The sequence below is a fragment of the Tamandua tetradactyla genome, chromosome 26, assembly GCF_023851605.1.
Source record: "Tamandua tetradactyla isolate mTamTet1 chromosome 26, mTamTet1.pri, whole genome shotgun sequence".
Lineage (NCBI taxonomy): Eukaryota > Metazoa > Chordata > Mammalia > Pilosa > Myrmecophagidae > Tamandua > Tamandua tetradactyla.
This window is the reverse complement of record NC_135352.1, coordinates 24,016,715-24,024,407: the sequence shown is the minus strand read 5'-3', so window position 1 is coordinate 24,024,407 and position 7,693 is coordinate 24,016,715. Positions and strand designations below refer to the sequence as shown.

Here is a 7,693-nt window from a genome sequence, read left to right as displayed (position 1 = left end):
AGGAAACCTTATGAATATAATGTAACATAGGACTCACTGCTGATCCATGTTTTTACCTACTATGGATTATGTAAATACTTAAAAATTATCCAAATAACATCAGAACTTTAGCTACAGACTCCTAAATATTAATTCCATATATACTCTATTTTGATAAAAATGAATCATGGCAATTATTAGAAAAGAAAACCTATTTCTCATGGCAATTATTAGAAAACAAAACATATTTCCTTAACATTGGCCCTTTCCTATACTTTTAGAAGACACCATCAATAAAAGACATGGTTAATCTGAGACTGGGGAAAGCATGAGTCATGATGCTTTGAAGATTGTCCTAATAATTTTTATTAAATAGGTGTCAGGATCCCCTGCTGAGGATATAGAATGTTGAGAAAGTTTAAGAGACTTTAGGGACAAAAGATTTGAAATGATATCTGTAGGGGGTCAGGGGAGAAGTTAAATAATGAAATAAACATCCTGTACCATATATTGAGAATGCAGTCTTGACTGAAAACAACAAATTTGTAGTGGCAATGTTAGCCAAAGAGTCCATGCTCTACTCTTTCCGGGGAATTTAAAAAAGAAGGTAGAAAAGTACTAACATTTATTGAGCACCTACCATGTGCCAGATACTGCAAAAAGCATACCCAAAACTCATCAAAAATATTTTCAGCAGCATCTTTTGCAATCTTAATATTATATTCACCATTCCTTGAAGGAATAAATTAAGGATAATGGCGGTAAATTGTCTCACCAAAATTCACAAAATTTAATAGTAGGGTCAGGTATAAACATGTCAGTGTCTCCAAAACTCTCCATTTCCCCTACACATTGCTGGTTCAAAGATGGGGAATTTTAAGGAGAGGTACCAAGAACAGGGAGGGTTCAAGAATGTGGATAGATTGAAATAACAAATAGACCGCTGACCCTGGCTGAATGGGGAAAATAATGAAGGCAATAGCAAATTGAAACCCTGAGATAAGACAGAACAAGTCAAGAGTTTGGAGGACTCAGTGAATTTATAGAGAACTACTAGGGTAAAAAAAAGGAGGAAGAAAATTGGAAGGAGAGAGTAATAGTTAAGAGGCAAATCCATGGTAGGTGATGAAATGACACAAAGTATGACTCTGGGTTAGGGTTTCCAAAGCAGAACAGATATAAAGTTCTTTAAAATAAGTAAGGATCATTAAGGATAGAGCCTGAAGAAGACTTTGGGAATTTTACATCATGTAGTTCAATGCTTTATGCCATAAAAATATGTCACGTCATCCATTATATTCATTAAAATGGAATTCTACATATATCTTTATGTCTGACCATTATCTTCCTTATAAATGATGTTATATTTATACCACAAACTTGGCTTGTGTTGATTTTGTTCCCAACTTAGTAAAATGACAATCTTGATTTTTGTTGATGAAATATTATGAAAAACATAATGGTGTAAAATTAAAATAGGAAAACTACAGTTTCAGCACAAAGGTTATTATTTTACCAGAAGATAATTTATTTCAATTTCTAGAATCAAAGAATATGTGAATGAGATAATTTTTGTATGAATTTATTTTTCATGTTCAGTAGATTCATTTAACATATATTCACTAAAATATCATCGATCACATTGAAAAGATCATAGAATATGCTTAAAAGGATTCTAGTCACAAAAATACATCTTGAGGCATCTCACTTGTTATATAATTTAATGTCATACTGAAACTTAAGTTGTTTTAGTGCTCAAGGCAACTATGTCAATTTTTAAAACTTATGAAAACTAGAAAATATTTTTATTAAAATGTATATCCCTTTAGCTAGTCAGAAAAATGTTGAAGAATGAAGTTTACTTATATTTTTTCAGTACTATACAAGCCAGTTGTAAGTATAATCATCAGAGAAATTGATTCTTCTTAAAGGAAAAAATATACTTTTTCCCCATGCTTAAAATATGAAAAACATATAGTATAGATGTTGATTAATGGAGGAATCCCATTTCAACTTTTATTTTTATCTACTATGTCCTTTTTCTTTCATTATTTATTATAAATTTATTTAAAACAGCAAAATAAAAAGCAATCAACCAACTTTAAAAAGTACAGCCTCTGTTCTCACTCCTTTCTTCCTCTGTTCTGAAGCTTGTGTTCAAGGCACCTTTGTCTTCAAAAGCTAGTTAAAACACTTTGAATATTTATACCAATCAAATGTTAGGTGTTTGTGAAGCTATGGAGTCCTATCGAGTTTAAGTTTTCCTTTGGCCAAGATAAGTCTCTGTTGAAGGCAAAGGACTCTTCTAATCTATGGTTCTTAGAAAAGTAATGTTTCTTCCAAGAAATGCTCCATGCATTTCAAAATACACTCATTCAGTGAACTTAAATATCATCAAATATCTTTCCACAAATAGTGAAGTCAATCTGAGAGTGCTACCTTATGTAATTGTGGTCTGATTTATAGTTAATAAATAAAATCACCCATGCATGTGCGTTTGATAACTGTTGTGTATCTAATTGACACATTTAAAGTTACCCATTAAATTACTTTGTAATCCATCCATGTGGTCTGTACCTGTAACATCATATTGGCATTGCACATTGTGTGTTAAATTCCCAGAGTGCTTGCTCACTATATAAACATGCTCTAGGGCCTCTAAATATTTGTTCCTTTTGAATGCCATCAATGTGTTTCCACATTTTGGGGGACATGAGAAGACTATGATATTTAATTGTGTTTCAGAAGAATCAATCAAGGTCACCCTTGGGAGGTCATAAGTGACCATCACGGTCAATACATTTAGTGCTTGCTGAATACATACTGAGTCTCATGTATCATTATAGCCAGCATTAAGACAGTTTTCTGGACTACATTCTAATGACAGTGGGTTTCTTCTGATTCACAGATTTGAGAGGAATCTCTCCATATTCTCTTAGAATGATCTACTGACATTTTTATGTAGCACCAGCACCCATGGGAGGATAATAATTATCTTTGTGTGTTGTTTAGTATCACAATTCCATACAAATTTAAAGGAATGTCTTTTTTTTTAAAGGCAATTTCAGCTCATATTGAGATTTTACAGTTTTGTCAAATTGGTGATGAAATAAATCTATTTTCCTTTTCTCTTGAGAGACCCTTAATTCCCAAGTTTACTATTTTTCAAGGTAGGATTTATTTGAAGAACAGTCATTTTAAAAGTGGCTTCACTGATTTGTCCAAGGACAATTTAAAAATTAAAAATGCTGTATCAGCCAGTTATCAAATATTTCTCATGTGTTTTTCTCTCTGAATAAATGCAAATATTTCACTCAGTGCAAAGAAATTTCAACTTACAATAGCAGCTTTAATATAACAGCCTTAATTTTCAATGTTTTCTTTTTGGACATAATTTTATGTAAAGGAACGCAACATTTAACTCTGATTTAAACCACTATTTTGTTTCATCTGTGGGCAGTTCATCTAAGGAAGACAATTTATGATATTAAGCGGGGATTTTTTTCAGGTCAACTGTATATGAAATAGCTCTGAGGGTTTTGAAGGAACTTGTTGGCATTCAGGGCCATTTCTAGTATTGTGCAAAGCAGTCCTTAATGCTTTCTGGGAAACAGACTACTCAAAATTCATACAGATACAGTAGGTGTACTCTGTAGATTTGGAATAACCATTGACATATTCCTCTATTTAATTGGGGTTGTTCTATGCCAGTTCACAGAATGGACACTGTCAGCTATTTTCAGTTTGCCAATTATTTCTCTGGGAAGGAGTGCATGGTAAAAATCTCTGCTACAAAAAATGTTCCCATTTACTTAGAAGACAGCACTTTCCTTTTCTCCTTCCAGTTCTATTTTAGTGGGCAGAGAGAGCAAGAAATGTTGGTTGCCATAATGCAAGAATGACAAGAGGGGACATAACTCTTTCTCCACACCCTGAAATTGAGCAAACTGTAATGTTTAACTCCAGTGATTACACAAAGTTAAACATTGCTCCTATTGTTTTTTCCCCATATCACATACAGTGCATGTCCTTTAACAGTCAAGATATCAAGGCATTGCTTATATCTGGTCATGGGCCTAGAAATGCTAGATTGCAGCTCTATAACCAACAATTATATGTCCTCCTTCAGACCCTAGAAATTTGCTGATTTGCCTAAACGTCAAGATCACCTGGTTTTTCCAGATAGTCTTCTTGGGCAGAATTTATAATGAACCTGGAACTGGCATACTTTCTAGCTCTCTGGCCACATCTGGTTGACAGGAAAAACTCACACAACTTTCGAGACACTCTGGAAATTTCTGGAGGCATGGCAGTTAGATAAAATCACATCAGTAACATCCTTTTAGGAAAAAAAACTTCCTAAATTCCTCTCTGAAATTTTTGGTAGAAGGCATGTGGTCTTCTAAGGGTCACAAAACTTTTCCCCACCCACCTCCTTTCAAGGTCTGCTTTGGTAGACTCATACCCTGCTTTGGAATATGAACATGTTGATGGTTCTTGACTTGGGGCCTCACTCAAAACTGAGAAAGAGGATATCTAGTTTAACATTTGCTCCAATTTAGGCATGAAAAGAAAAAAACAGATTCATAATTCCCTAAAATGTCTCTGCTTGCTTAGAAGTCAACATTTTAGCAGGTAACTGGGAATTTATAATTGCCATTTAACAACACTTAAGTTTCTGCTTGTTTAAAACCATCTCCCTTCAGTTTAAATATTGAGTCTGTTGAAAATCCAACTCCCGATCAGATTTTATTTAAATGATTACTTTGGGATAACACTGTCTTCTGGGAAAATCTTCAATATTTTACTTTTCTCTCACTCTCTTTCTGTTCCCCAAGATAGTAACTGTGCTATGAGAAGGACTGTCTCTGCCTGTGGCAGGAGGGGAGTAGGTCCATGGATCCACATAGTGTCCTATGGTACCTGCTCTGGGGTGGTTACGTTGGTCTCATTTATCCTGTTTTCATGATGTGCCAATGCCTGCCCCTGGAGCCCACAGCTAAGACTTTGAAAATTTTTACCAGTGGTAACCTCTTCATCTTGACCCCAGGACTTGGTGGATTCATCTAGTTATTCAACTGGTCTACATCTCCTCACTGGGACATATGGGAATTTGTTTCTTCACTGCATAGATAGCGTTATGTTGGCATGATTCCATACTCGATGAAATTTCCTCTAAAACCAAACTACAAAAAACTTTGAAATCTAAATCCAAATTGTCAGGATTACTGGTTTACCATTCTTCCCTAGAGTGATTAGAAGTCTCTGGAATTATTAATTGCATGTAAATTTTCTTCTTTTCCTTCCAGTTGTCCACATTCCTCACATGAGTAGTTTCTTTCTTCTGATTTCTCATGTCTTCATCTTATTAGAGGTTAAGATTTCAACTACAGGCTGAAATTGTATCACCTGTATTCTCCTGGCCATTCATTCCCTTAATTCACAAGTGGAAATAAGAGTGGACATCTAGCTAGTAAAGGTGAATAATCTCATCACCAAAGTATTGAAATCTGGACTCTGATATTATACAATTTTGGATAAGACGCATCCTGTCAGTCACAACTGTCTTATTATTTAGAGCAGAAATGATCACAAATGTCCTTTATGCATCACAAGTTTCTTTTTTTTTTTTTGACAATAAAATGAAAATATCACCTTTATTGACACATGTATAAAGCCACAATGGACAATTCCACAGAACGGAAATAAGACAGACCCAAGACAATACAGCATGTAAAGCCTGCAGCACACAGGTTAATATTCTTCACCCTCATCTTCTCCCTCACCACTATCTGCTCCAACCTCCTCGTAATCCTTCTCAAGGGCAGCCATGTCCTCACGGGCCTCAGAAAACTCTCCTTCCTCCATCCCCTCACCCACATACCAGTGAACAAAGGCACGCTTGGCATACATCAGGTCAAACTTGTGGTCCAGGCGAGCCCAGGCCTCAGCCACGGCTGTGGTGTTGCTCAGCATGCACACAGCTCGCTGGACCTTGGCCAGGTCACCACCAGGTACCACAGTGGGAGGCTGGTAATTAATGCCAACCTTGAAGCCAGTGGGACACCAATCCACAAACTGGATGGTGCGCTTGGTCTTGATGGTGGCAATGGCATCATTGACGTCTTTGGGAACCACGTCACCACGGTACATCAGGCAGCAAGCCACGTATTTACCGTAGCAAGGGTCAAATTTCACCATCTGGTTGGCTGGCTCAAAGCAAGCATTGGTAATCTCTGCTACAGTAAGCTGTTCATGGTAGGCTTTCTCAGCAGAGATGACGGGGGCATGTGTGGCCAGAGGAAAGTGGATGCGGGGATAGGGAACCAGGTTGGTCTGGAATTCTGTCAGATCCACATTCAGGGCACCATCAAACCTGAGGGAAGCAGTGATGGAGGACACGATCTGGCTAATAAGGCGATTAAGATTGGTGTAGGTTGGGCGCTCGATATCAAGGTTCCTACGACAGATGTCATAGATGGCCTCATTATTTACCATGAAGGCACAATCTGAGTGCTCTAGGGTGGTGTGGGTGGTGAGGATGGAGTTGTAGGGTTCAACTACAGCTGTGGAGACCTGGGGGGCTGGGTAAATGGAGAACTCCAATTTGGACTTCTTGCCGTAATTGACAGAGAGACGTTCCATCAGCAGGGAGGTGAACCCAGAACCAGTTCACCCACCAAAGCTGTGGAAAACCAAGAAGCCCTGAAGACCTATGCACTGGTCAGCCAGCTTACGAATTCTGTCCAGAACCAGGTCAATGATCTCCTTGCCAATGGTGTAGTGCCCATGGGCATAGTTATTGGCAGCATCTTCCTTGCCTGTGATGAGCTGCTCAGGGTGGAAGAGCTGGCGGTAGGTGCCAGTGCGGACTTCATCAATGACCGTGGGTTCCAGATCTATGAACACTGCCCTGGGCACGTGCTTGCCGGCACCTGTCTCACTGAAGAAGGTGTTAAAGGAGTCATCTCCTCCCCCAGTGGGCTTGTCACTTGGCATCTGGCCATCGGGCTGGATGCTGTATTCCAGGCAGTAGAGCTCCCAGCAGGCATTGCCAATCTGGACACCAGCCTGACCAACGTGGATGGAGATGCACTCACGCATGACAGGGACTTGTAGGGCCAAGTGACGCTGAAGAGGCGGGAGGACGGCGACAAGAATCTCCCTCTATGAGACTACCAAGGAGTCCAGGGGAGAAGTAGTCCATCACAAGTTTCTTTAAAGCCAATAATATATGCAAAGTGCTTTCAAAATCTATAAAAGCCCCCTTATAATTATACTGTGTTTTATAATTTATAAAGAACTTTCACATTCAGACTTCTCATTTAATTTTTACAATATCATTTTGAAGTGGGCAGAGAGAGAGATTATATTTGCAAAGGATATATGTGTATGGCAGTAATAATACCCAATATCGCCACTATAGATATTTTTAAAACTCCTTTAAAATTATGACTTTTCCTACACTTCAGAGGACATAAATGTGTTTTGGTTCCTTGTCTGATCAGTTCTACTATTTTTCTACACTGTCTTTCTATATATTTATTTTAACTGCTAGCAGTGTTATTAGAGTAGAAGTATACTGTTAAGGCTAGATGGGACAAAAACTTAGTTTCATTCTACTGAAATTAATCTAGATTAAAATTAACAGTATTTAAAATAATCATCATATGGATTATTTTTTAATCTCTTTTCCATACTGCTGGTATTAACG

General features: G+C 37.6%; 1 pseudogene; it reads right to left on the bottom strand.

Moving 5' to 3' along the window:
- Positions 1 to 5,718: 5,718 nt before the first annotated feature.
- On the bottom strand, positions 5,719 to 7,165 carry LOC143669965 (tubulin alpha-1C chain pseudogene; annotated as a pseudogene).
- Between the last annotated feature and the right edge of the window lie 528 nt (positions 7,166 to 7,693).